The 24,997-nt window shown below is 49.2% G+C and overlaps 1 protein-coding gene across 1 annotated transcript in view; it reads right to left on the reverse strand.

Annotated features, from left to right (window-relative positions):
- The window catches only part of SPSB4 (splA/ryanodine receptor domain and SOCS box containing 4), an 89,128-nt gene extending 76,276 nt beyond the window's left edge, over positions 1-12,852 (reverse strand). The window contains exon 1 of the mRNA XM_062178779.1: positions 12,635-12,852. The gene's annotated coding sequence lies outside the window, so the exon portion shown is untranslated. The remainder of the gene's footprint in view (positions 1-12,634) is intronic.
- Positions 12,853-24,997: the final 12,145 nt, after the last annotated feature.

Consider the following 24,997-nt stretch of genomic DNA (forward strand, 5'->3'; position numbering starts at 1 on the left):
GGGCATGGGAAATACTGAACAATTTCATCTAGACTGAACATGTACACCTCTTTTTCCTTATTCCCTAAACAATATAGTATGACAGCTGTTTACATTTACAAAGCATCAGGTCTCCTAAGTAACTCAGAGATGATTTAAAGTATGTGGGAAGATGAGCATAAGTTAATATGCAAACATCTGTAGATTTTGGTATCTGTGAGGGTCTTAAACCAATTCTCCACACATAGCAAGGGACAATTGCATACTGAAAGACTTAATAAGTAATAGCAGCCAAAAGGCATAGACAAATTGCTAGACTAAAGCTAAGACCAAAATAGTACCTATGTCAATGAATGGCCGTAGTAAACTATTAAAAAGAGACGTTAAGACCAGCAACAAGATGAAGTCCCTAATCATTTTTTTTTTTTTGAGATTTAAAAAGATTTATTAGAGTCAAAAGACCTCAGCCAGAGTGGCAAGAAGGGGGTCTTCCAAGAGAGGAAAGAACCCAACGGACCCCACAGCACTGGGTTTTTTAAGTACAATTTCAAAGGGAAAAAAAAAAAAACAAACTTGACAATCAGACTGTCATTCAGTTCCCAGGCGGGGACAAAACCCATCCAAAGACCTCATTTATAATCCTTTATCCTATCTGGCTTGCTCCAGAAGGGTGGGATAGGTCACTTGTTTTCACAACAAACTATGAGCTCAGATGCAATCACACTCCTTTGCTATTCTCATGGAAGTCCCTAATCATTGTTACAGATAAGAGACATCCCCAAGCAAAGTGATTCAACAGTGTTGAAGATAACAGAAGGGTTGGGTCTGGCTTTGTGGCACAGTAGGTTAAGCAGCTGCCTGCGATTCCAGAATCCTATGTGACTGAGAGTTTGAGTCCAAGCTGCTCCACTTCCTGATGGGAGCAGCTCCCTCTTAACGCACCTGGGAAAGCAGAGGATGATGGCCCACGTGCTTGGCCCCCTGCCACCCACATGGGAGACCTTGGTGGAATTCCTGGCTTTTGGTTTTGACCTGGCCCAGCCTTGGCGGTTGCTATTTACAGAATGAATCAGTGGATGGAAGATGGATCTCTCTCTCCCCTCCCCAATTCTGCCTTTCAAATAAGTAAGTAAACCTTTTTTAAAAAATAAATAAGCAAAAAGAAAACTAAACACATACAAGGTAAGTGGGAACTAAAAGTAAGCAGGTGCTGTAGCCTTGATAGTAGGCAGGTAAAGGTGGTTTTAGGAGCAAAAGGTTTTAAATGAGACAAATTTAAGTGAGATTATAAAAAGAATTCTTGCTAATCAAGAAAGTGATCCACAATTGAAGATCTAGTATGCCAAATACCACCAAAATTCTGAGCAAAAGCTAGAGGAAGTACAAGGAGGGATGGATAGAGGCAGGTGATCTTAATTTCCTTACTCTAGCTCATGACAGATAAATGAGCTAAATTAAGCAACTACATAGAAAAAATCAAACTTACATAATTAATAAGACAGCTAACTGATACATATATCAAACATACCTTGAAAACAAGGAATATATGTTATTTCCAAGTATTCATGGAACCACCCAAAAAAAAAAAAAAAAAAGACAAAACAAAGCTTTCCTACATACTAAGCCATAAATAAAATCTTCTCAAAAAAGCAAAAACAATCTGATGGCACAGAAGAAAAATTAAAAACTAATCGCAAAATTATGGATCATGAAATTCTAGCACATGGGAAAATTTTAAACTCTCTAAACACCTCAGACCAAAAAAGAAATCCATATAAAAGTTGCAGAATATCTACAAAATAACATTGTATCTATCAGAATCTGCAAGATCTCTCTAAAGCAGTGCTTAGGGGAAATCATGGCTGGTGCAGTCATATTAATAATTTCTTTAAAAGTGAGAATATGTGAATTACACATAATAAAATAGAAAAATACTAATCAAATGTATTTATTTCAAAGGCAGAGAAAGAGAGAGCACCCATCTGTTGGCTCACTTGTCCCATACCCTAACAGCTGGTGCTGGGGAGATTGAAGCTAACAGCTTCAATCCATCCGGTTCTCCCACAGTGGTGGCAGGAACTCAGTGACCAGAGCCATCAGCACTGCCTCCCAGGGTGCGCATGATCGGGAAGAAGCAGTCAGGAGCTGGAACCAGGAACGGAACCAAGTACTCCAGCATGGGACACGGGTGACTTAATGGGTATCTTACCGCAAGAGCTACCAAAGCCACCAAACCACAAATGGCAAAACATGTAAGCCATTTAATCTACCATATCCTGTTATGTTACCTTACTAATTATCATATTGTTACTGTATCATGTTGATAGTATGTACTGTCCATATGATAAAATGAAGTGCCACTTTTTCTCTATGTTCTTCCTCCCTGAAACCCATAACCCCGGTCTAACCGTGAGAACACAGGACGAATTCCAGTAGAGAGGCATCCAACAAAACTATCAAGGTCAGCAAAAACAAGGGAGGTCTCAAAGGCAAGGGGGCCCTAAGGGGACATGGCAGCCTAATGGACTGTGGGGCCCTGTGGTCTCCTGGGTCAGAAAGAGGACTTCAGTGAAAATGAGGGAAATCTGAGCAAAGCATTGAGTGTAGTTAATAGTAATGTATCACTGTTGGTTCGTTAGTTACGATGAACGTACCCTACTAATGGAAGATGTTAAGAATAGGGGAAACTGGGTATGAGTGTATGGGGCAAGCATATGAAACCTCTCTGTACTATTGTTTCATTTGTCTGTAAATAACTATTCTAAAAAAAAGAAACCTATTAATTAAAAAAATCTTCCTAAGTTTTAGGAAATGCACAAAGAAAAAAATGCACAACTAAAAGTTACCCTTTATTTCACTAACCAGACATAAGCTTCATTAGCATTTGCTTGTAATTCATTTTATTCTTTCTTATCTATAAAATATTAGTATTTTTTAAAAATTGGCATCGTGAGAATTATTGAGATTATTTCACCTAAAAGTAAATAGTTAATATTTTCATATATTACTAAATGTACTGTTTTTTCTTTAAAAGCTCCAGTAGTGACCAGACTACTTTTTAAAATGTTGTTTATTTATTTATTTGCAAGGCAGAGTAACAGAGATCTCTTGTCTACTGGTTCACTTCGTAAATACCTACAGCAGCTAGGCCTGAGCCAGGCCAAAGCCAGGGACCAGCAACTCCACTGGAGACTCCCATGTAGGTGGCAGAGACCCAGGTGCCTTGAGACGTCCTCAGATGCCTCCCAGGGTGCACCTCAGCAGGGAGATCAGAAGATTAGCAGGGATCAGAAGCAGAGGCAGAACTCGATCTCAGGCTCTGATACAGGATGCGCTCATCCCAAGCAGCAGCTTAACCCACTGCATCACAACTCCTGCCCCACGAAATACACTTAAAATGTATGATTTCAATAACTAAGTTTAAAAAGAAAATAAAACACCATATAAATAAGCCAGGACAGGAATTCGCAGCAGTTAAGACTCTACTTGGGATGCCCACATCTCATATGGGAGTATCGGTGAGTCCCAGCTCCATTGGGGATTCCAGCTCCCTGCTGGTGCATACCCTGGGAGGCAGCAGTGATGCTCAAGGGGTTGGGCCCCTGCCACTCCTATGGGAGACCTGGATTGACTTCTGGGCTCCTGGCTTTGGCCTGCCCCAGTTCTAGCTGTTGAGGGCATTGAGGAGTGAACTCTGCTCTCTCTGCCTTTCAAATAAAAATAAATTTGGGACTGGTGCTGTGGTATAGTAGGTTAAGCAGCCACCTTCAGTACTACCATCCCATATGGGCACCAGTTTGAATCCCAGCTGCTCCACTTCCGATCCAGCTCTGGTCTGGGAAAACAGCGGAAGATGGCCCATGTCCTTGGGCCCCTTGAACCCATGTGGAAGACCCAGAAGAAGCTCCTGGCATAGGATGGGTGCAGCTCTGGCCGTCGCAGCCATTTGAGGAATGAACCAGCAGATGGAAGACCTCTCTGTAACTCAGCCTCTCAGGTAAATAAATAAAACTTTAAAAAAAAGAAAGAAAAAAAATCCTTTAAAAATAATAATAATAAATAGGGGCCAGTGCCGTGGTGCAGTAGGACAATCCTCTGCCTGTGGCACCAGCATCCCATATGAGTGCCGGTTCTAGTCCTGGCTGCTCCTCTTCCGATCCAGCTCTCTGCTGTGGCCTGGGAAAGCAGTAGAAGATGGCCCAAGTGCTTGGGCCCCTGCATCTGTGTGGGAGACCCAGAGGAAGCTCTGGCTCCTGGCTTCGGATTGGTGCAGCTCCTCCCATTGCAGCCATCTGGGGAGTGAACCAGCGGATGGTAAACCTGTGTCTCTCTCTCTCTCACTGTCTGTAACTCTACCTCTCAAATAACTAAATAAAATCTTTAAAATAATAATAAATTTAAAATGATAATAATAAAAGATGGCAGAGCTGGTCCCACCCTGGGTAGACTAAACTCCAAGTCCCCTGTGCCTCCACTCCCTGTGCTTTCTCCATTACTAACCTCAAATAGCAGCACTTACTCAGGGCCAGGCAACCAACCGCTTCGCAGGCACTCTGAGCAGACTTCATGGGCCCCTTCATTCAAAAGAAGAAACAGGCCGCGAGAGGTTGCAAAACATGATTTAGGAGTCAGACGGCCAGTAAGTGGCTGTCCTGGGATGCCTGCAGAGCCATTGCACAACAAGCCCGAGACTCATATTTTCCTCCATCCAGCTTGGAACCATGTCCACTCCACGGTGCCCACTGTAACCAGCTGTGCGGGACCCACACAGGAAATTGCTAAGGGAAAATGCTTGATCTTAGCACACAGCCAGGCCAGCTCTGGAGTTGCTGCTGGGGAAGAGACATCTTCAATATATATGACAGTGACAGCCAAGCGGCAGCCCCAGGGGACACCTCTTACTAGCACTTGGCTGCGGCCCATACTGGGCCAAGGAGGGCGCAGTGCTCTCCCTCCCGACCGTCATTTTAGTCCCCAGTAGTGGCACGCAGGGATCCTGATGGGTGCTCACATTGGGGTGGGAGGGGCACAGAAACAGACAGCCCCTTTGCTGCTCCCCCCCACCAGGGCCCAGGGCAGAGTGCAAACAGAAAACCTTGCCTGCCTTTTTAAGGATGGAAGCAGATGCCTCTAACATCTGGCTCAGCACAGGACACCTAGGAGGCGTCCAGTAAGTGCTGAAGGTTCCTGAGACTTTGCCATTTCATCACCAGAATGCATCCTGTGCTGTAGACAGAAAACATTTGTGTCCCTCCAGCATTTCCATGTTTCATGAAGGAGAGCTCCACCTCCTCCAGGAAGCCTACCCTGATCCCCTCTACTCCACGGGCCTTCCCTATACCTATGAGCCTGCCAGGAGGGATGTCTTTTTGGCCCTGCTGATCTGCTGTTTTCTACCTTGTGGGTGTTTCTCTGAGGACAGGGAGTTTTGCCTACACTTCTGCTACCCCTCCGACCCCAAGTTCTCCCCCTTAGAGACCCAAGTCCAGTGCTTTCCTTGAACACAGGGCAGGATGTGCTGGGCTCCAGGAGGGCTCACTATCTCCAGGGGATGGAGACCCAGGGCCTCGTGAGCAGATGACTCTTGTCTGTATCTAGGCTGCCCCTTTGTTACATAATGCTTTGCATGCTCCCCTGCTTCCAGCCCTCACTCACTTATTCAACAAATGCTTGGTGGGTAGCTGCTGTGTTAGGCTCTGTGACAGCAGCAGCCAAGCCAGCCTGAGTCTTGTCACATTTCTTCTCTTCTTGCCTCCACCACAGTACATGGCTCTGGGCCAGGCATGGGGGCGTCCAGCAGAATCTCTCTCTTCCTGGTAGGAACAACACCTTCGCCCCACCCAGCAAGCAGTGTGCACGCAGAACAAGGCTGGAGGGTGCTTCCGGCACATTCCCCCCCCCCCCCCCCAACCAAGCCAAACTTAATTTCATGCACCATGCTTGGATGGGGATGCTTAATGACATTATCCAGAGAGATCCGCTCTGGGGCTTCCATCGTGGCTGAGCAAGAACATACAAACTCAGCTTACTCATGGCCCTCCCTAGGACCCAGAGACTGATACTACTCGACAGGGAAGTGAGGAGACAGGAAGTGGTGGTGCTACAGGCTTGAAGGAACTGCCAGCAGTTTGCAAAATCTAACAAGCAATTGTCATCACCCCGGGACCTGAAATCATGATCTCAGGGCGTAACAGACCCAGGGTCTGCAAGGGGATGGGACCGCTGCAGGAATTGGTGGTGCTGGGGGAAATGCCCTAACTTCAGTGCGGCTGCCAGCTTTGGACTTGCTCCAGAGGGTGAGGACAGTTTCCACACCTTCTTCAAATAACAGTACTGATGCGGCCCCCCCCCCCCCCCGCCCTGATCTTGGGGGATGTGGGGCAATCACTTCCCTTTGGGGGAGCCCACACCCAAGGGATCAGAGCTGGTGACAGGTCTGAACAATGACAAAGACCGTGAAAGACAAGCAGCTGGATACCACTGGAGTTCCTTTCAGACACACACGCAGCGCTTCAGAAATGCAAAGCTGAGCTCCTCATGCTCCCTGCTTAGAACCCTTCAGGGTCTTTCCATGGCATTCAGGATAGAGTTTGCGCAAACCCTAACCCTCCCCAAATGCTCCAGACAATCTCCATCAGCAAACCTTCGAAGTCCAGCCTCCCAGTCACCCCGCTGCCATGGTCCCTTGGCTGTCCCACACCCTCCCCCTCCCTCATGTCCACACATCTGTGCACTTCCACTGGGTTTGGGTATCCACATCTTGGGGTGGGGGGGGTCCCCAGCCCCTGTGTCCTCAGCATAGCACTTAGCCCAAGGGGCCAGAGCAGAGACGACTGGGGAGCAGGGGCTGGGTCTCCCTCCCCAGGACCCCTCGTGGGCTTCATTTAGAGAACATGATGGATGACTGTCTACACGGTGCAGAAGCTCAAACAAATGAATCAAAGCAACACCCTTCCTTAGGAAGAAATTCCGCACTCCACCAGGGAGTGAACTGGGATGGCAGAGCTCTGCGGACTCGGACAGTTCCTTCAATGACTTTATTCCCCAGCATTCAGCTCTGAACAATGGTTCCAGTGATACCTGCCTGGCCCTGGTCTGACTGAATGTTTTTGGGATTTTCTTGGTATGAACATGGAGCAGAGGAGCTGTTTTATTATTGTCTCCTTTAGAATGGACCCCACCACCACCACCTCCCCAGGCTGAATGAAGCCAAGAACCCTCACGGCTTTATTCACAGATGCCCATCAGCTATTGCCCCCTGTACACACGTGGAGCTCAGGCGGCGGTGGCTGGCCAAGCCTCCTCTCCCGCCATAGCTCACAAAGAGCCATCTGTCCAGTTCCAGGGAGAGCCGTCTTCCTGCAGCGACAGTCAATGAGGCTTTCCCCGGCCTCCCCGCCTCCTGGGGTTTCCATGGGAATCCTCCCACATGTGACTGAGCCAGGGACCCCCAGGGTGGATGCACAGCTGTCAGCCAGCCAGGAGGGCAGGCAGTGGACGAAGGAGACCTGCTGGGCAGCCACCAGCCCAGGATGGGCTGCAAGGTCGTTTGAAAGAGACACACCTCTAAGGCAGTGAGGCCACACGCAGTCCTGGCAGTCCTGGTCGCCCCACAGCTGTCCCCAGGCCCAGAGGACTGCCCCAGGCCCGCCGTGAGTTCTTCTGCAGGACCGCTGGCCTCCTTGCAGGCAGGCAGGGCTAGGGCCAGAGCAGAGTACAACAAGGCTGATAGGGAGGGTGCTGCTTAGCAGGGCCCTTGGGGAAAGCTTCTAAGAAGAAAACCCAGTTGTCTTCACTTCTGGATCCCCTCCCCCATTTATCTCCCAAGATGACCCTTCCCAGTTGGCTCATTGGTTGTCTGAAAATAGGATGCCTGACAGCAAAGCACAACCATTATTCTCGCCTCAGGCTTAATCCAGGAGACCATAAATGAGTACCTGCTGGGGTTTCCCAAGGTCCCTGTGCTGAGCCTGAGGTCTCTCCGCAGGCAGGTTGGAGACACCAGGGAGGAAAGGAGGAAGCGAGTATGACTTGCATATCTCATAGGATCCAGCTCCAGGTGGGCTGTCCCTGAGGCCTGGCAACCGGCCCTACCCCAGCCATTTCTGCGGGAGGCAGAGCTCGGGTTCAGCCTAAATGACATTTTGCACCATTAAAAGCCAGGTGGGTGTCTCCCTCCACACACACCAGCACATGGAGACACAGAGCTCACCACAGTGGCTTTCCTGCCTGCTCCATAAATGGCACGTCCCCAAGATCATAACACACCCCCAAGGTCATAGCTGCAATTTCCACGCCCACGCCTCACGCATCCCTGATGACCAGCCTCCAGCCTGACCGCATACTCCGAGGTGCTCTCCTGCCCTGCTTTTCACTCCTGAGCCCCACACGCACCGACTGGAACCTTTGCTGCCGGGACCAGGGGCTCTTTCACAGGACCTTGCAAAGGCAGCTGGCTTCTCGCCACCCTAAGCCTCCCACCACCAGCGCATGCTGTCTCAGGACAGCACACCTGCTGGGTCCGCTGGCAGCTCAGAATCCACACACCCCAGGCAGAGTTCGGCCTCCTCCCCATCCTGCATCCCCACTTCCACTGGGGGTCTCCTGCCTCTACATCTCTCTACTCAAGTTCAAACCTTTTGTCTCTAACCTGCCCTCCACGTTGTCAAGGGGATAAATGTCACCGACCTGACCACCCACCTGCTTATGCAACCCTCCAGGTGGCTTCTCCAGAGAAGCTGGGCCCCTCAGCTTGGCACCTGCTCTTGTTCATTTCTCCCACACTCAGTCTCTCATTATGGCCCACCTTACACCAGGCACGCCAGACACTCCTCACATCTTCACACCTGGTCATCCTGGGCACCATCCCAATCTTCCGTGCCTCACCGATACTCCCTCCCTCTCACCTCCCTGTACCAGCCCTCCAAACCACTACAGCCTTGTCCTAGCTTATCCATTCCAGCATCATATACTGCATTTCTTGGTGAGGGAGCCAGTGCCCAAGCAGGCCCTGTCTGTCTCCTGCACTAGCACCTGTTACTTTTGGCAGCACTGGGAAGCGCCTGTCTGATTGAAGAAGAAATAGCCACTCTACATTTCCTGGGTGATTTCTAACAGCAAACATAGTTTTTCATAATTAAATTATACAGTTCAACGCTCAATGTGTGACTCACAAGTCACATGCAGTCAGTACTGCCCAGCAAACTTCGGAAGGTCCACAAAGTTTCTGATGGCGGATTTGGAGTGTGCCATTTTCTTTCCCAATAGGTGCAACACAGACAACTATTTTTCCTAAAGCCTCAGAACAACTCCTTATTTCTCAAGCTGAACAGAAGCAGATAAACCATGTGTTATTAAAAGTATGTTGCGGGGCCCAGCGTTGTGGTATAGCAGGTTAAGCCTCTGCCTGCAACACCAGCATCCCATATGGGTGCTGGTTCAAGACCTGGCTGTTCCATTTCTGATCCAGCTCCCCTGCTGATGCACCTGGGAAAGCAGGGAAGGATGGCCCAAGTGCTTGGGCCCTGCACCCAAGTGGCAGACACAGAAGATACTCCTAGCTTTGGCCTGGCCCAGCCCTAGTCGTTGTGGCCGTTTGGGGACTGAACCAGAGGATGGAACATATCTCTCTGTCTGTCCTCCTTTATCTGTAACTCTGCTTTTTAAATAAATTTTTAAAAAAATTCTTAAAAAAAAAATGTTGCTGACTTTTGAATTATTGACCCTCCCCCCGGCCTGTATATACGGTCATGTTCACATAAGCTAAGTGCACACAATACATTTTTTTTTTAATGACTCCAAGGCAGACATTCCTGATGACCTTGATCTAGGTCCCACTCCAAGGTCTCTCCCCCAGGTGATTTTCCACAATGAGTGGCTTCTTGTAGCTGGGAGGCAGCCTGAGACCCTGTTCTTGTATCAACAGAGACAGGATCTGCCAAGAACCAGGGTGTGTGACAACAAGCCAGCCAGCCTGGAGAGAATTAGGTAACTGGCATGGGGAGTTGTCCTGGGTCTTGCTGCAAAAGAGGGACAAGGGACTCTGCCCTGGCTGGGCCTTGGCCACATCCCAGGATGGGGATGAAAGCCCCCAAAAGCAGGCCTGCATGAGTGATGAGAAGGTTCCAGTCCTATGAAAGGCTGGGGAGGGGGGAGGGAATAGCCTGCACAGGGAACGGCAAGTGAATAAGGCTTTGAAGTGCTGGAGCAAAACCAAGAAGGCCAATGGGTGACAAGAGAGAAAAACAATGAGAAGGGGCAGCGACATATCCAGCGTCCTCCGAGGTGTCTAGACTTGACTCCAGCAGCCCTAAGCTAGGCAGGAGTTGAGCCTGTTTACATTCTTAAAAGATGCTTCTGATAAATTGTTATTTGCTGATCTGATACGTGAACAACTGAATCATAGTTTTTACTTGCAGTTGTCTTATTGAGTGAGGTAGAACTTCTTGTCACGTACTTTGGTTCCTTATCTATCGCATTGTCGTGTGTAAGCTGCTTTTTTTTTTTTTTTTTTTTTTTGGTCAATTTGGCATCCTTTTTAAAGGTTTCAAAATTTTTTAATTTGAGAGGCAGAAAGACAAAAAGAGCTCCCATCTGCTGGTGAACTTCCCAAGGGGCCACCAAGGCAGGAACGGGGCTAGGCTGAAGCTGGGGGCAGGAACTCCATCATTTTTGCCTCCCCCCCCCCCCCAGCGTCCATGTTAGCAGGAAGCTGGAATTAGGAGTGGAGCTGGGACTCACCCAGGCATTCTGATGCGAGATGCAAACATCCCAACCAGATGATTATGACTGCCCCTCTACTGGGTCTTTTGCATGTTTATTTGAAAAGTCTTTAACACATTTGAAAAGCCCAGGCCATTGTAATAGAAGTGGCAATTCTGTCTCTTGTCATACATCATTTAACGGTTTAGAAAGATTTCTCCTACACCCCAACCTCCCTGGTCCACTTCCTATCTATTCGTTGAATTGATCTGTCTTTATCATAAAAAAGTACAGGGACTGGCTCTGTGGCGAAGCGGGTTAAGCTGCCATCTGTTAACGCCAGCATCCCATATGGTAGCTGCTCCATTTCGGATCCAGCTCCCTGCTAATGGCCCAGGAAAGCAAGGAAGATGGCCCAAGTGCTTGAGCCTCTGCACCCACGTGGGAGACCTGGAAGAAGCTCCTGGCTTCAGCCTGGCCCAGCTCTGGCTGTTGTGGCCATTTGGGGAGGGAACCAATGGATGGAAGATCTTTCTCTGTCTTCTCCCATTCTCTCCCTTTCTTTCAGGTAAATAAAAACAAATCTTAAAAGAAACAAACAAAAAAAGAAATACAAACTCAAATGAGGTTAGAATAGAATAACCAGTTAAGGTGAATTTCATCTATTGCTTGTAGTGTCTTACTTTGTACTGCCATGTGAACGGGACCCCTGAGAGGAGGAGAGAAAGGCTGTGCTCTTGCCCCCGGGGCAGGGTGGGCAGAAGCTGCGGTCTCCTTGTAATACCCTGTTCCTGAGACCGGGGTTTAACATTCGCCCTGTGGATTCAGGCTCATCCAAGGGACAGGGGCCTCGGAGCCCAGGAGGAGGGGATTCCTGCCTTCACCCGCAAGCCACGGCGGGGACGTGGGGCGCAGAAGAGGATCCTGGGCTGGGAGAGGTTAGAGAACTTGCTCAAGGTCACACTGCGGGCTGGCGCTGAAGGCAGAATTCGAGTCTTCCACCTCCTGGCGACAGCGGCACTAAAGTGCCCCCCTTGTCCCTCCCTGTCCGCCGCAGCCCGCGCTCGGCCACGGGGCGGCAGAGCTGCCACTCCCCCGGCTTCCCCAGCCAGTCAGAGGTGCGGGGCTCGCGTCCCCTCCTGGCTCCGAGCCCATGGCGCGTCCAGGACGGACAAGTCAGCCACACGCGAGTCTCCAGTCCCTTCCTTCCTCGAGCCCCCAGGCCTTCCTGATTCAAGCGATGCCCAGAACTGGCCCGAGCTGCGGCGGGCGACCAGCCTCGCTGCCCGAGTCAGGAGCAAGTGGTAACAACACTCGCCGCTTCCCAGCGCCTACTGCGCGCCGGGCGCCTTACTTTTCCCCAGTCCGAATCTTCGCGGCGAGCAGACTCCGCAGGGATGGCCACCCCCGATTACACGGACCAAGGGGCCGCTGCAGCTCGGCAAAGTTGGATGACACGCGTGAGCTCCCACAGCTCATGAAAACGGCAGCTAAGAGGCGGCTGAGTGCTTCCTCTGTGCCAGGCATCCGTGCATCCCCAGTGGCCCGGCAAAGCGGTGACCGTTATCATCCCCATCCTACGGATGAGGAAACTGAGACTGGGCGCCTTGCCCAAGGTCACCAGAGTGACGGACCTTGGACCCAAACCCAGGCACGGGTGCCTCGGAAGCTAGCATTTTTGTGCCCTCTTCAAAGCACACAGAAGAGCCGGGCTTCGAACCCCCGGCACGAAGGGCCTGCCCCCAACGCCCCAGCGCCGCGCGCAAAGCCACCGGGTTGGGTTGCTACCATCCGCAGAGGCTTTCCGGGGACCATGGAGCGAGCGGACCGGCGCCAGGAGCGTAGGCTGCGACGAGTGGCGGCCCGCACCAAGTCCGCCCGGCAGGCTGTCGGCCCCCCGGCCCCGGCCCGGGCCCCGCGCGCCCCTAGCTCCCGCGAGCTCAGGCGTACTCACCATAAAAGAGAAAGCGAGCGCCTGCCCTGGAGGAATCCTCAGCGCTAGCAGGTCCTGGACCGCTGCGAAGGGCGTCCGCAGCCGCCGCCGCCCACTCAGAGGTGCCCGAACGACCCAGCAGATGCTGGCTGCCTCTCCGGGACCAGTGGCGCGTCCTCGCGGCTGGTGGCCGGCAGCAGTGCCCCCTCCGCCCGGCAGGGTGGCCCGGAGTTGGGAGCGTTCTTGGCGAAGTTGGCGGCCCGGTGTGGGAAAGCGTCTGACCGCGCCGATTCTAGGCGCGCACCGAGGCCGCGCTCCAACCGCTCCAAAGCCTGGTCTGACCCGGAGGGCGGCGAGTCCCGCGCTCAGGGCGCACGGGCCGCACCTCGGCCACCCGCCCCGGGCGCGCCCGGCGTCTTTCCCTCCTCCCAGGACACACGCAGTAGGAGCTGCAGCCGGGGCCCGGGTCGGGGCTGCGGTGCGCTCATCGTCTTCGCCACGGGCAGGGCGCCTTTGTGCGCTGGGCGCGCCGGCCGCCGCGGCCAGCTCTGGATGCTGCAGCCGCCGCCGCCTCCCCCTCCTCCTCCGCCGCCGCCCGCTCCCCGCCTTCCCGGCCGGCCCGGAGGCTGCAGCTGAAAGCCGATCCGGCTGAGCTCATCCCTGAAGGCCACTAATCCAATAGCCGCGGAAGGCGCGGCCGCCGGGAACGCCCCTTCCCCCACCATCCCGCGCCCCGGCCGTCCCAGTTCGGGCCGCTGCCGGCGCCGCCACCTTCTAGAGGCCACCAGCTGGCGGGAGAGGGAAATGGAGCCCGCGCCCGCGCCCCTGTGCCGAGGCGGCGGCGGCGGCGCGGTCGCCATTCACTCGCCCGCGCGCTCTCTCCCTCACGCACTCATTCATGCGCGCAGGCCTCCCCCATTCATTCAAGTGCGCCCGGAGCGCCGGGGTGGGTGCCCCAGAGCGGGAGGAGACGGCACAGTCGCCAGGCAGCTCGGGAGCCAGTACGGAACGCACGTGGGAAATCGTAAAGAGGGAGGCTTGCTCAGACACACACAGGTCCGCGCTTTATGTTGGGGATCGGGCTCCAAGTGCAATTTCTTCTTCCAGCGGCACCTGCTTGGCGGAGCCCTCCCCGCCCACCCGAGGAGCAAGACCGTGGGCTGCTTCAGCGCCAGCCGCAGCCGGGAGAGAAGCAAGAGGGCGTGGCCAGAGCACAGGCGGGGAGCGTGCCTCTGGGAGATGGAGTGTTCCTGGGCTCCGCTCCCTGTCTGCGCTCCCGGCGGTGACTTCGGGTCCATTCCACAGCCGCTGACCGACCCAGACCCTCTTGTGACGGGCGCCTAGCTGCAGAGTGCTCATTTCACGAGGGATGACGGTGACCAGGAATATACTCCCACCAGGCGAGGCAAATGTTTCCATAGAGGCTCTGGGGCTACTTTCCCTGCCTGCCGGGGAAGAGCAATCTGGGGAATGTGTCCTAGAGAAATGACCATGTGGATTATCTCGTGGGGTGGGGTGGGAGGGGTAGCCTTTCGGGAGAGATGCACACTGCCTGGGGTGTTGGGGACCGCCCCAAGACCTTGGCCCTTCTCTAGGATCAGCTGGGGAGGCCTCTTGGATCTTTGTCCTCACGTGGAAAATGGAAAATGAAGGAATAAGATCTACCACAAGGTGCTGTGAGGTTGAAAGAGGGTGATGTATCCTAAGGCTTGGAACATGTTGGTTCTTCAAGCCCTTATCTCATGTAAGTTACCAACTGTCTGGGGAGTTCAGTGTCTTATTTTTTAAGAAGCGGCGCTATGGCCCGGTAGGTTAATCCTCCGCCTATGGCACCAGCATGCCATATGGGTGCCAGTTCTTGTCCTGGCTGCTGCTCTTCCGATCCAGCTCTCTGCTGTGGCCTGGGATAGCAGTGGAAGATGGCCCAAGTCCTTGGGCCCCTGCACCAGCGTGGGAGACCTGAAGGAAGCTCCTGGCTCCTGGCTTCAGATCTGCCCAGCTCCAGCAGTTGAGGTCATTTGGGGAGTGAACCAGTGGATGGAAACTTTTCTGTCTTTCTCTCTCACTGTCTGTAACTCTACCTGTCAAATAAATAAGATCTTAAAAAAAAAAAAAAAAGGCAGAGAGAGAGAGTTCTTCTATCCCACTGGTTCACTCTCCAAATGGCCCCAACAGCCAGGGGTGGGCCAGGCTGAAGCCAGGAGCCAGGAACACCATTCAGGTTTCCCACATGGGTGGCAGGGGCCCAAGTACTTGGACCATTTTCTAGTGCCTTCCCAGGCACATCAGCAGGGAGCTGGATCAGAAGCGGAACAGCCAGGACTCGAACCACCACTCATATGGGATGCCAAAGTCTCAGGTCGCAACTGCGCCACAATGCAGGCCTCAGAAGTTCAGTTTTAACCCTGAAAACGGAACTAGTAGAAGTACCTTCCTCTGCACATTTGTCAGTTTGGGACTTGGAGCCGCTGAACCGTGTTCCTAAACTCAGTGAATTTCCCAGTTGATGAATTTGGTTAGGAAGCACAGTGGCTTCCCATTAATGAACAAGATGCCGAACACTCAGACATGGCTCCCTCAATCTAAAAACCCTCTTCACTCTTGGGTCTCGGGACAGTCAAGCCAAGCAGCCCTTCATTTCCCAGGCTCGCCCTTGCCACTGAGTACAGCTTAACATGGATTCTGCTCAACAGACATAGCCCTCTGGTTCAGAAGTGAGCGAGCCAGGGCCGGCCATTCTGGCGGGTGGGGGAAGTAAAGGCAGCTCTTTGCTGGCATCCTGGGCAGGTATGACAGCTTCCTGGCCTCGGCTGTGGCAGGAGCTCCCTGACCTGGTGGCTACAAATGTCGTCTTGACAGTTAAGTCCAGACCCCAGCTTCCCACAGTCTCAGCGATTCGTGAGACGCATCGTCTCCTTACTGAGTCCCTCTCTGAGGGAAGTAGCTGGAGTACATTCCATTGCTGGCAACGAAGAAGGCCTGATCTTCCCTCCCAATGCCAGCCTGGCTGGCATCTTGGCCAATCCACACCCTGCTCACAGGTCTTGTACAGAGAAGCGAAGACGGTGGAGAATTCCTTCAGATGCACAGTGGCCTCCAGGACTGGAGCAGCGTTAGCTGTGGTACCCATCTCTGTGTCCAGTGACTACTGCTGGGTGCCCACAGGGTCCTCAGCGGTTTGGGTTGGAGGCGTGACTTCAGCTGGTGAGCTGCTGCCCTCCATTGGTTGCTCTTCCTGCCTGGTTTTTTCCCAGGATCTAGTTCTCTAGCTTCCCCAGTCAGCCTGTGAATTTCTCAGTTTCCTTTCTTCTTGAGTCTGTTCATTCAGTGAATTCTGTTGAGCTTTGAAAGTAGAGCTAGCAGGTAAAGCCGCCACCTGCAGTGCTGGCATCTCATGTGGTTTGAGTTCCGGCTGCACTACTTCCAATCCAGATCTCTGCTATGGCCTGGGAAAGCATAAGATGGCCAAGTCCTTGGGCCCCTGCACCCACATCTGAAGGTCCTGGCTTCAGATAGGCACAGCTCCAGCTGTTGCGGTCATCTGGGGAGTGAACCAGCAGATGGATGACCTCTCTCTCTCTCTCTCTCTCTGCCTCTCCTTCTCTCTCTGTGTAACTCTGACTTTCAAATAAATAAATACATCTTTTAAAAAAGAAAGATAGTAGAGCTAGCATTGCACTCCTGGTACACACCGCACCACTGTTGGTGCATTATCATTCTAATGAGTTCCATGTGTGTTCATGAGGGACACTGGTGCATACTTTTTGGTTGCATCTTTGGCAATCGCATAAAATATTTCAATTTCTTTAACAGAAATTTAAACAGAGCTATGCTAGCTATCCATTTCTTAAAAAGATTTATCTATTTATTTATTTGAAAGAGAGAGGGAGGGAGGGAGGGAGAGAGAGAGAAATCTTCTTTCCACTGGTTCATTCCCAAAATGTCTGCAATAGCTGGGGCTGGGTCAGGCCAAAGCCAGGAGCCAGGAGCTTCATTCAGCTCTTCCACATGGGTGGCACGAGCTCAAGTACTTGGACCATCATCCACTGCTTCCCAAGTGCGTGGGCAGGAAGCTGGATCTGAAATAGAGTAGCCAGGACTGAAACTAGCACTATGAGTATCCCAAGCAGTGGCCCAACCTACTGTGCCACAATGCCCACCCCCCGTCATCTGCTTTTGAGTGAACTATGATAGTTGATGCCTTTCAAGAAATTTGTCCATTTTATCTAATTGTAGAACATACTGGCATAGGCTGACCATCCTATTTTCTTATTATCCTTTTATTATATGTTGATTTGGTAATAATGGCTCCTGTCTCATTTCTTTATTTTCTTGTTTTTTAGACAGATTTATTTTTATTTATTTATTTGAGAGGTAGAGTTGCAGACAGCGAGAGGCAGAGACAGAGAGAAAGTTCTTCCATTCACTGATTCACTCCCCAGATAGCCACAACAGCTGGAGCTGGGCAGATCTGAAGCCAGGAGTCAGGAGCTTCTTTTGGGTCTCCCACATTGGGGCAGGGGCCCAAGCATTTGAGTCATCTACTACTGCTTTCCCAGGCCATAAGAGAGAGCTGGATCAGAAGAGGAGCAGCCAAGACTAGAACTGGCACCCATATGGGATGCTGGTGCTGCAGGTGGATACTTAACCTACAGTTACTTATTTATTTTGAAAGAGTTACGGAGCAAGGGAGGTGAAGAGACAGAGAGAGGGAGAGAGAGAGAGAGAGAGAGAGAGAATCTTTCATCAGCTGGTTCACTCCCCAGGCTTTGGATAGGCTCAGCTCTGACTGTTGTGGCCATTTGGATGGAAGACCTTTCTCTCTGTCTCTCCTTCTCTCTGTCTGTAACTCTACCTCTCAAATAAATAAAGTCTTAAAAAAAAAGTAACTTAACAGGGTGTTTCCATTTCTTGTCTCTTGACTTTTGTGTATAGTTGCCATACATTTTACTTCTCTATGTGTTATAAATCCCTAATACATTATTTTTGTTATAAAGAGTCAGTTATCTTTGAAAGAAATTTAAACAGCAGCTTTCGTCTGTCTATTTATCTGTTACCATTCAAATATTTTCATTCCTTTATGCAGATCCACATTTCCAGCTGGAGTAATTTACCTCCTGCTTGAAGGATTTCCTTTTAACATTTCTTAGGGTGCAGATCTGATGTTGATGAGTTCTTCCAGCTTTTGTATATCTGAAAATTCTGCCTTCATTTTTGAATGACATTTAAAAGAACTCTAGGTTGATGGATTTTTTTTTTTTCAGCCTGTTTTAGATTGAGTGTGTCCCCTCCAATATTCAGATGTTGCCCATGCAATAGTATCAGCAGGTGGGGACTTTAAGAAGCGACGCCATCACCAGCATTCTTTCCCTCTTGTGTGGGATTCTGAGCTTTATGGAAGAGCTGCAGAGAGCACTCGGTTCTCCTGCCCGTCTGCCCTCTGCCGTGTGAGGACACAGGGTTCTCCCCTTTGGAGGACATGGTCCTTGCGAGATAAGAAATCTTGTCAAGGTCCTGATCTCTGTCCTCCTAGCTGCCCTAATTGGGGGAGAATGAATTTCTCCTCTTTATAACTCACCCAGTCTCCAGCACCTGCTGTAGCAGCATAAAAGGAACCAAAACAAGCACTTTAAAGACGTTACCTCCTTGCTCCTGACAATCTGCTGTCACTTCTGTAATATATCCCCCCGCCCCAGTCTACTTCCATAATTTTTCTTTTTTTAATATTAGATTTATTTATTTATTTAAAAGGCAGAGTAACAGAGATAGAAAGAGATCTTGCATCCACTGATTGACTCCCCTTATGGCTATGACGGTCGGGGCTGGGTCAGGATGCAGCCAGGAGCCAGGAACTCCATCCAGCTCTCTTGGGTGGGTGGCAGGGGCCCAAGCATTTGGGCCATCTTCTGCTGCCTTCCCAGGCACATTAACAGAGAGCTGGATTGGAAGTGGAATAACTGGGACTTTCACTGGTGCTCTGATATGGCATGCTGGTGTCTCAGGTAGAGGCTTAACCTGCTGCACCATGACAGTAGCACTCCAAATTTTTCTTTATTGGTTTTAATCAATGTGATGACAGTGTGTCTTGGCATAACTTTTTTTTTTTTTTTTTTTGACAGGCAGAGTTAGACAGTGAGAGAGAGACAGAGAGAAAGGTCTTCCTTCCATTGGTTCACCCCCCAAATGTCTGCTACAGCTATGTGCTGCACCAATCCGAAGCCAGGAGCCAGGTGCTTCCTCCTGGTCTCCCATGCGGGTGCAGGGCCCAAGCACTTGGGCCATCCTCCACTGCACTCCCGGGCCACAGCAGAGAGCTGGACCGGAAGAGGAGCAACCAGGACAGAATCCGGTGTCCCAACCGGACTAGAACCTGGATGCCGGTGCTGCAGGCGGAGGATTAGCCTAGTGAGCCGAGGCACTGGCCCATGTAACTTTCTTTGTGTCTCCTGTCTTCAGGGTTTCATTGAGCTATATCAATTTCTCTGTTTAGTTTCATCGTATTAGGAAACTTGGGGGTTACTGTTTTGTCAAATGCTTGCTTGTCCTTCCATGTTTTTTTTTAAAGAATAATTACACATATGACAGCACAGGCTGCTCAAAGCTATTCTGGAGCTATTATTCTGCTCACCTTCTTTCCCTCTATGTGCTTCAAGCTTAACAGCTTCTGCTTTTATGTCTTTTTTTTTTTTTTTTTTTTTGACAGTCAGAGTGGATAGTGAGGGAGAGAGACAGAGAAAGGTCTTCCTTTTTGCCGTTGGTTCACTCTCCAATGGCCGCTGCGGCTGGCTCATCACACTGATCCGAAGCCAGGAGCCAGGTGCTTCTCCTGGTCTCCCATGTGGGTGCAGGGCCCAAGCACTTGGGCCATCCTCCACTGCACTCCCGGGCCATAGCAGAGAGCTGGCCTGGAAGATGGGCAACTGGGACAGAATCCGGCACCCCAACCGGGACTAGAACCCGGTGTGCCGGCGCCGCAGGCAGAGGATTAGCCTAGTGAGCCGCAGCACCGTCTGCTTTTATGTCTTCAAGTTCAGAACTGCTGCTTTCTGCAATGTCTAACCTGCTACTAAGTCCATATAATGTATTTATTTTTTAAATTTCACATGTTGTTATTCTTATCTCTAAAAAGTCAACTTGGCCTTTATTCTATCGTCTATGTCCATTTTTCCTCAATCATCTGGAGCATATGTAATTCAGCAGTGATACTTTTTAAAAAGAAGTCCTTAGAGCTGGTGTGGCCCAGTGGTTAACATCCCATTTGGGCATCAGTTTGATGCTCCGTTTCTGATCCAGCTCCCTGCTAATGGCCTGGGAAGGCAACAGAAGATGGCTCAAGTGCTTGGGCCCCTGCCACCTATGTGGGAGACCCAGATGAAACTCCTAGCTCCTGGCTTTGGCTTGGCCCAACCCTACCATTGCAGCTATTTGGGGAGTGAACCAGTGGATGGAAGATATCTCTCCCTCTCTCTCTCTCTCTAACTCTGCCTTTCAAATGAATAAAAAAACCTTTTTATTATTATTTTTAAAAAGATTGAAAAAGTTGTTCTTGGGGCAAGTGTTTGGTATGGCAGCAAAATCGTTTCTTGAGACAGCCACATACTTACTGGAATGACTGAGTTTTGAGTTCCTGTTTCACTTCCAATACACCATCCTGCTAATGCATCCTGGGAGGCAGAGGTGATGTCGCATGTACCTGGGTCCCTGCTACCCATATAGGAGACCTTATGTTCAGGCATTATGTTCCAGACTCCTGGCTTCAGCCTGGCTCAACTCTGAATGTTGCAGGCATTTGGAGAGTGAACCAGTGGATGCAAAATTCTCTCTATCCCTCTGTCTCTCTCTCATTCTGTACTTCAAATAAATAAAAATAATAAAACGTTTAAAAAAGGTTTACTTATTTATTTGAAAGGTAGAGTTAAAGACAGAGAGAGGCAAAGACAGAGAGAAAGGTCTTCCATTCGCTGGTTCACTCCCCAAATGGCTGCAACAGCCGGAGCTGGACCAATCCAAAGCTAGGAGCCAGGAGCTTCTTCTGGATCTCCCATGCTGGTGCAGGGGCCCGAGCATTTGGGCCATCCTCCAGAAAGCTGGATTGAAAGAGAAGCAGCCAGGACATGAACTGGTGCCCATATAGGGTGCTGGTGCCACAGGAGGAGGCTTAGGCCATTGTGCCACGGCACTGGCCCTAATAAAAATTTTTAAAGGGTCCTTGCCTATGAATTCTATTATCTGTGTTATATTTGGGTCAGTATGAATACAGCCCCTCATTTTGGGCTGCACATACCTGATGTCTGGCATACTTAGTGGTTTTTTTTTTTCCCTCTATGGAGCAAGATCCTTCAGAAAATTCCATCCAGTGTTCACTCTGGCGGGTAGGAATCTGCACTATTTTGAGTTCTACATAAGCTCCACAGATTATTCTGATCTTTCGGGTTGTTATTTTCCAGTCTTTCAGCAGTTTCCCCTCATGCGCATGCCGTTCTGTACCCAGCTGAATCCTTTGCAAATCTCTATTGTCTTCTCGCTGTGTCGTTTCTTCCTTTGTGATATCCCACTCTGCACACCGCAGTCACCTGGGCCTGCTGCTCTGAGCACCGTTGCCAAGCTCTTCCTGGCTTCCCATCTCTCATGTCACAGTCTGGAGACACTCTCTCGGTGGGAAGCTCGGTCAACTGCAGGGCTGGGCAGCTTGGCTGCTATCTCTCCGAGATCACCGTCCATCACTGCTTATCGGTCCATGTCTTGAGACACCTTGTGTCATATATTTGTCTGGTGTTTCAGCTCTCTCAGATGAGAGAGCACATCCAGATCCCGTTTTTCCACTGTGGCTGGACGTCCAAATCTTTCTCTTGTATTTCCTTTTGCACACAGCCATGATGTTTTCTGATGTTTCCAACTGAGAACTCTGGCTGAAACACTACCTAAAATGATGAATGTGAGGATTAAAAGAGAGAACACATGTAAAATGCCTAAGATATTGACAGCATAGAGCAAGCATTAAGTTAATGTTGATGCATTGGTCAGCTTTTGCTACGTCAACAAACACCTCCCACAGCTTGGTGGCTTAGAACAACAAACATTTCTAGCTCCCGAGTCCGCCGGTCTTGTTGGTCTGCTTGACTCTGCCTTTCAGGGCTCAGCTATGCTTGGCTCACTTTTAGCACAAGGCTTCCTCATCCTGGGAGCCAGGCTGAGAGTTGCATCCCTGAGATATGCTGTTCTCAAGGTAGAAGGCAAGAGTGCGAATGCATTTAATGTTTTTGTTTGGATGTAGTACCTACTGCATCTTCTCTTGTATCACGGGCCAAAGCAGGTCATGTGAACATGAAGACTGATGAGATGCACTGCACTCTCCCATGGAGAGACCTGGCAGCCCACGGATGGATGTAGGAATCTCTTACAGACGAGGGAACTGATAACTAGGAATAGTAATATAATTGACAGCTGATGAGTGTCGATAATAGACTCTTGAAAGTCAATTACTATGGGGCTTCTAATATGGTGGAGTAGGGAGGGAGCTTACAGCTCTAGTCTAGGAGAAGATAGTTTAGAAAAAGTGGAGAGAGTGCAGTCTCAGGGAAGAATTAGGGAGGAAAAATGGGAGAGGAAACTCCACACAAATTAGAAAGACACAGTAGACCTATGTGGAGGATGTGGACGTGCACAGCTCAGGACCCCAGCAGCTGAGAGCCTCTGTACTAGCTTTGGAGAGTGAGGTGAGATGAGACTGGAGCAGCCCAAGTCATTGGTGATAAAGCAGCAGAAAGAGCCTAGAGGGAACTCGGCTTGGAGCCCCATGGGGAATAGTGTACCTGCCAAACTAGAGGAGGGGAAAAAAAGGAGGGGCACGTTTCTTTCCCTGATCATCCTGCAACAGGGTTCTGTAACAAGCTGAAAGAGTGGGTGCCATTTTGGACATATGCACCAGCTCATGTCTGCGCCAAGCAACCAGCCCTGTAGAGATTCCTGGCTCTGGTGGGGAGAACCAACAGGGGACTGTGTGCTCAAGATTGTGGGAGGCTTGTGTGCTAGGACTGTGAAAACATTGAGGCTGTGTGGAAGGGCTCACAGCGTGACTGGGACTTTGAGCAGTCACTGTGGAGAGTCCACATGCTCGGGGCTCCCTGGTTACCTGGTGAGGGACATTGCTGGGGAATCTGAGCTTACACTGTGGACTGCACAGATCCTTTGTGTGGTCCTTGTGGCAGAGCAGACGAATATTATACACACTGGGGCTAACGCTCAGGCACTGGTCTCCTTTGAGGAAAGGAGCTCAGCTGAGTAGAATAAATCTCCCTTCCAATTAAAAAAAAGAAAAAAAAGAGGGGATTTACCATGCCAAATCTGGGTGTGTCACCTTAGACAAGACCTTCACCCTGGAGCACTGAACAGAGCTCCCTGGCCACACCCACTATAAGCCTCTAGATATTCACTGAAAGCAGACATCCACTAATTTACAGAGGAAAAGTACAAAGATAAAAGCCACCACAATGAAAAAACAAAGAAACCAATGAGTATTTCAAAGAAATGCCAAATAGCAAATGCACTAATTCAAGAAACAAGAATAAGGAAGACAACATGATGCCCCAAAAGAACACAACACTTCAATACTAGATTGTGAAGATGAGATGGAAGAAATACCAGAAATGGAAATAAAAAAATTGATCATAAGATTACATAGAAGTAACCAGAAGCAGTGCATAAACTGAAATCTGCATATAACATGAAAGAAAATTTCTCCCACAAAATTGAGATCTTAAAGAGGAATCAAAATGAAATAAAGAATTCAATAGAACAAATAAATGCAGTGGAAAGCCTTAACAACAGAATTGGTGAAGCAGAAGAAAGAATATCAGACTTAGAAGACAAAGCACAGAAAATTATATAGTCAGACCAAAAACAAGAAGAGGAAATTAGAAAACTAGAAAATACAGTGTTAACCTAAAAATTAAAAAACAGCAGTGTTAAGAGGAAAGTTTATAGCAATTGGTGCCTACATCAGGAAGTTGGAAAAGTACTAAATAAATGAGCTATCAATGCATCTCAAGGATCTAGAAAACAACAGCAAATCAAACTCAAAACTAGTAGGAGAAAAGAATTAAAATTAGAGAAGAAATCAACAAAATTGAAACCAAAATAAACAATACAAAAGTTCAGCAAAACGAAGATATGGTTTTTTGAAAAAATAAACAAAACTGACATGCCATTGGTGTAACTAACCAAAAAAATAGTAGAGAGAAGACCCAAATCAATAAAATTAGAGATGAAAAAGGAAATGTAGCAACAGGTACCACAGAAATAAAGGAATCATCAGAAATTACTACAAAGAACTGTATGCCAACAAACTGAGAAACCTAGAAGAAATAGATAGATTCCTGGACACATAAATTGAGCCATGAAGACACAGTAAACCTAAACAGACCTATTACCAGGTGGAAATTGAATCAGTAATAAAGTGCCTCCCAACAAAGAAAAGCCTAGAATGGATGGCTTCACTGCTGAATTCCACCAGGCATTTAAAGAATAACTAACTCCAATACTTCTCAAATTATTCACAACAATTGAAAGGGAGGGAATCCTTCAAAATTCTTTCTATGAAGCCAGCATCACCTTGATTCCTAAACCCGGAAAAAATACAACAGAGAAAGAGAACTGTAGACCAATTTCCCTGATGAACCCAGATGCAAAAATCCTCAGCAAAATTCTAGCCAATCAAATCCAACAACAAATCAGAAATATCATACTCCCAGACAAAGTGAGATTAATTCCTGGTAGGGAGGGATGGATCAACATTTACAAATCAATCATTGTAATATATCACACTAGCAAACCACAGTACAAAAACCATATATTTATCTCAATAGACACAGAGAAAGCATTTGCTAAAATACAATACCCTTTCATGATGAAAACTCTAAGCAAATTGGGTATAGAAGGAATATTCCTCAATGCAATCAAGATAATTTATGACAAACCCACGGCCAGTACCCTAGTAATGGGGAAATGTTGGAAGCATTCCCACTGAGATCTGGTACCAGACAAGGATACCCACTCTCACCATTGCTATTAAATATAGTCCTGGAAATTTTAGCCAGAGCCATTAGGCAAGAAAAAGAAATCAAAGGGATACAAACTGGGAAAGAGGAAGTCAAATTATCCCTATTTGCAGATGACCTGATTCTATATATAGGGGATCCAAAAGACTCCACCAAGAGACTATTGGGACTGACAGAACAGTTTGGTAAAGTAGCAGGATATAAAAATCAATACACAAGAATCAACAGCCTTTGTATACACAGACAATGCCAAGTCTAAGAATGAACTTCTAAGATCAATCCCATTCACAATAGCTACAAAAAAAACCTAATACCTTGGAATAAATTT

The sequence above is a fragment of the Lepus europaeus genome, chromosome 2, assembly GCF_033115175.1.
Source record: "Lepus europaeus isolate LE1 chromosome 2, mLepTim1.pri, whole genome shotgun sequence".
NCBI classification, from domain to species: Eukaryota; Metazoa; Chordata; class Mammalia; order Lagomorpha; family Leporidae; genus Lepus; species Lepus europaeus.